Genomic DNA, 5,009 nt, shown 5'->3' with positions numbered 1-5,009 from the left:
TCCCCAGTGATTTCCATTTCCCTCTCAAGAATAGTGTGGTCAAGCTATCATCTTGACAAAGTTTTGTCCAATCCTTTGCCTTGGACGCAAAGTTTGTAACCTGTGTGTGCTACTACAAGTGAACAGAGTTTTCTTCAAGAGTTGATTCAGTATCCTTCGATTCCATCTTGATTTTTTCTTCTCTCCTATCTTGTCTCTTGAACCCCTATGGTTAGTGGCTTGACACATACCCCCCTAACAATGCTCTTCTCAAACTTTGACCTCAATTGAATATTCTCCTTTTTGGAGGTGCTCTCCTAGACCTTGGCCTTTTATGGAAGACTCTTTGTAGATATGTTGGGGGCTTCGTGGGGCCACCACAACAGGCTAAGCAATGTCTTTCTCTGCTTAGTCTTCTTAATAGCTTGGGGAACGTTCTAGGCACATGAAGTAACAAGTGGTTGTTGTGAGTCTCGTCTTTTTGTGCTACTTCACATTGCATGTCATCACTCTTCTCCTCTTGCCCTTCATTTGGACAAGTGCAAGCAAAATTTGCACTGCCATGAAAATGATAGCATGCATCTAGGAATGGGGAGAATTTAATAAAGAGGATGATTTCCATGCTTGAAGTATCCTGGAGTTGTTGGAACTCATGAGGACTCCTTCTGCTCTGCAGATCCCATAAGACACAAACACAATGCCAACCCCATGATTTTGTGACACTTGGCATCAAGGCAGGGGTAACAGTGTGATCCATATAGGGCATTCATGGAGGAGGACTTTGTCAAGAGAAAAGGAAGAAGACTATGGTAGAATGTACAAATGATTATATTTGAAACCGATTATAGAAGCTAACAGCCAATCGCATTCTGCTTTGGACCCGAAGTACATGCGGGTCAGGTCGATATGTGGGCCATTCATGATGCATAACTGAAGTGCCACCACTACATTCGTAATTAGTTATTTGTATCCACTTCTTGTCAAACTCTCTCGTCAATCAAAGTTAGCATTACCTACTAGTCCGTTCAACTCATCTCACAGTATATAGCCTAAGACAACCCACTAGAGTACCAAGCTTGCTGGTTGCACCTCCGATACGCATGTCTACCTAGCCTTGGCTGCTTCCATGCATAGCCTTCTCCAAATGCATCATTCAATCAATCCTCAAATTTTTCATTACTCTTTCTGTCAAGGTTTCTATGCTACATTTTCCTTTCTTATCCTTTTTCATTGTTTTCACTTGCTTTCTTTTGCAAGTACAGCATAGTAGTTTGTTTATTGTGGTGGCATTGGCTAAAGATGCCCCAATGCTTCTCAAGTGTGGGACTTAGGCTAGCAAAGCATCTAGTATAGGTGTTGAAAACAATAATATATGCCCCACCAAGTATGTGGTAGTGACTAATTCACTACAAGGATATGAGGCTATAGCGACGCCCATTGGCAATGACAGATAGCGACGTTGCTATTTGCATCACTATTAGCATCGCAAATGTGATGCTAATAGCGAATTGGGATGCAAATAGCGATGGTACCCAGAGGGAAAAAACGTGGGCCAAAACCTGAGCGCGTCATTTTTCGCGCATTCACGAAAGAGAGAGCGAGAGGGACAACGACCATCTTGCTGAGAGGGAGAGAAAGAGAGAAAGAAGGAGAAAGAAGGCTTCTCACCACCATTGCCGCCATCCCCGCCGCCGTGCCGTTCTCGCGAAGAAGAGGAGGTGCATGGAGGGCCAAGAGGAGCCCCCGTCGCGAAGAGGAGCCGCCAAACCCTTCTTCGAGCCTTTACAGTGAGTGCATGGTCCATTCTTGCTTTGCTTTGTGTTTTCTCTTTCACTTTTACTTGTTTTTGGTATAATTTGTATGTATTGAGAGAGGGAGAGGAAATGAGAGAAAGAGAGGGAGAGGGAGAGGGAGGGTGAGGAATTGAGAGAGGGAGGAAATGGGAAAGGAAGACAGAGGGAGAGGGAGAGGGAGAGGGAGAGGGAGAGGGAGACATTAAACATAATAGGGAAATGAGAGAGGGAGAGGAAATGAGAGAGAGAGAGAGAGGGAGAGGGAGAGGGAGGGATCCAGGGACATTAAACATAATAGGGAAATGAGAGAGGGAGAGGGAGGGAGAGAGAAAGAGAGGGGGAGGGAGAGGAAAAGAGAGAAAAAACATTAAACATAATAGGGAAAGAGAGAAAGAGAGGAAGAGGGTGAGGGAGGGAGAAGAAATGAGAGAGGGAGAGGAAGAGAGTAAAAGGAAATGAGAGAGGGAGAGGAGAGAGAAAAAATGAGAGAATGAGAGGAGAGAGAAAAAGAGAGAAAAGATGTTAAACATAATAGGGAAAGAGAGAAAGTGAGGGTGAGGGGGAGGGTGAGGGAGGGAGAAGAAATGAGAGAGGGAGAGGAAGAGAGAAAAAAGAAATGAGAGACGGAGACGAGAGAGAAAAAGAGAGAAAAAACATTAAAGTAATAGGGAAAGAGAGAAAGAGAGGGTGAGGGTAAGGGAGGGAGAGGAAATGAGAGAGGGAGAGAAAGAGAGATATGGAAATGAGAGAGGGACAGGAGAGAGAAAAAGAGACAAAAAACATTAAACCTAATAGGGAAAGAGAGAAAGAGAGGGTGAGGGTGAGGTAGGAAGAGCGAGTGAGGGAGGGAGAGGAAGAGAGAAAAGGAAATGAGAGAGCGAGAGGAGAGAGAAAGAACATTAAACATAATAGGGAAAGAGAGAAATAGAGGGTGAGATAATAGGGAAAAAGAGAAAAAGAGAGGGTGAGGGTGAGGGAGGGAGAGGAAATGAGAGAGGGATAAAAAAATGAGAGAAAGAGAGAAAAAGAAATGAGAGAGGGAGAGGAGAGAGAAAAAGATAGAAAAAACATTAAACCTGATAGGGAAAGAGATAAAGAGAGGGAGAGGGTGAGGGAGGGAGCATATACGAGAGAGGGAGAGAAAGAGAGAAAAGGAAATGAGAGAGGGAGAGGAGAGAGAAAAAACCCATATACCTAATAGAGAAAGAGAGAAAGAGAGGGAGACGGTGAGGGAGGGAGAGGAAACGAGAGAGGAAGAGAAAGAGAGAAAAGGAAATGAGAGAGGGGGAGGGGAGAGAAAAAATCAGAGAGGGAGAGGAGAGAGAAAAAGAGAGAAAAAATAAACCTAATAGGGAAAGAGCGAAAGAGAGGGAGAGGGTGAGGCAAGGAGAGGAAATGAGAGAGAGAGAGAGAGGAAGAGAGAAAAGGAAATGAGAGAGGGAGAGGAGAGAGAAAATACACTAAACATAATAAGAAAAGAGAGAAAGAGAGGGTGAGGGTGAGGTAGGGAGAGGAAATGAGAGAGGGAGCAAAATAGAGAAAAGGAAATGAGAGAGAAAAAATGAGAGGGAGAGAGAGGAGAGAGAAAAAGAGAGAAAAAACATTAAACATGATAGGAAAAGAGAAAAAGAGAGGGAGAGGGTGAGGGAGGGAGAGGAAATGAGAGACGGAGAGGAAGAAAGAAAAGGAAATTAATTGTTGTTGTTTGTTGTTGTTGTAATAGTACTAGTAGTTTTTTTTCTTTTCTTGTTTATTGTTGTTTAGTTTTCTTGTTTTTTGTTGTTGTAGTAGTAGTAGTAATAGTAGTTTTTTCTTATTTTCTTATTTATTGTAGTAGTAGTAGTTGTTGTTGTTTTTTTTTTCTTCTTTTCTTATTTATTATAGCGGTCGTAGTCATAATCGTGGTTGTGGTCGTAGTCATAGTCATGGTCGTGGTCGTGGTCATGGTCGTAGTCATGGTCCTAGTCGTCATAGTCGTGGTCGTGGCCGTGGCCGTGGCCGTGGTCATGGTCGTGGTCGTGGTCATAGTAGTAATCGTAGTCGTGGTCGTAGTCATAGTCATAGTCGTAGTCGTGGTTGTGGTCATCGTAGTCGTGGTCGTGGTCGTGGTCGTGGTCGTGGTTGTGGTCGTAGTTGTAGTCATAGTCGTGGTTGTGGTCTTCATCGTAGTCGTAGCCATGATTGTTAAAGAAAATGAGAGAGGGGAAGAGAAAAAAGAAGAAGGAACGAGAGAGAGGGAATAAACATACAGCATAATAAAGAAAGAGAAAAAGAGAGAGAGATGGAAGGAGAGGAGATAATGAATGGATAAAAAACAAAGAGAGAGTGGTGGCGAGGACCGGTGCAACACCACGAGATGGGAAACACTCCGACATATATATGTTAATCTCTGAGTGGGTGGAGACTTTACATATGTTAATTTTTGCTGAGTTACAAGAGAAGAAATCCCTTCTCAAACAATTTAATAAAGAAAAAAAGAATGATTAAAAAATTACTTGTTTGTCGTAACGTAGACAAAATGGAAAACAATGAAGGTCTTGTTGTTCAAGATCGCGAGGCATATCTCAATAAGCGTGTCCCATGTCCTTGCTCTTAATACAAGCTGGCAATTAGCCGAAAATGTCGATTGTCTATAGAACACATACGACGCTTCAACGAGTTTCAATCCGAGATCATTGATCAGGCGATTGCGGATTTTCAGCAAACGGTAAGAAAAGTTAATATCAATCATGCATTGTACTCGCAAGCTAATTGAATACCATATACAAGAAGATTGGGTGTGGTTCGCAAATTTTCTATCCAAGAAGGTGACATCTCGTTCGAAGGAGCATTACACCCTTTGCAGCCAATTAGAAGAGTTCGTGCGCGTGCGATGGATGGAGTGCTTGAGCCAATCCACCACTTGAAAGGTACTACCCAATCTATACCGTCAATACCAGAGGAGACAGGCAGCCTTCCAGACCTACCTACAATCTTGGAGCCTGAGATGGAGGCAATGATCGATGCATTGATTCCCATGGATGTCGAAACTTCTGATCCACTTAGAGAGGAAGCATCCATACAATTATATGATGGATGCCGAGTATCTCACCTGAAGACACTGCTTGCAGTCCTAAGTGTGCAAGAAAAATATGGATGGAGCGATGCGAGTGTGACCGAGTTTTTCAGGTACCTTGTATGTACGCTCTGTTGATTTCTTTTCGACACTATCATTAAAAATATTTGTGCTTTTTCAAA

This window comes from Lygodium microphyllum, chromosome 2, assembly GCF_053477565.2.
Source record: "Lygodium microphyllum isolate KBCC chromosome 2, Lygodium_microphyllum_v1.1.10, whole genome shotgun sequence".
Lineage (NCBI taxonomy): Eukaryota > Viridiplantae > Streptophyta > Polypodiopsida > Schizaeales > Lygodiaceae > Lygodium > Lygodium microphyllum.
The sequence above is the reverse complement of the archived record's forward strand: the minus strand, read 5'-3'. Positions refer to the sequence as shown.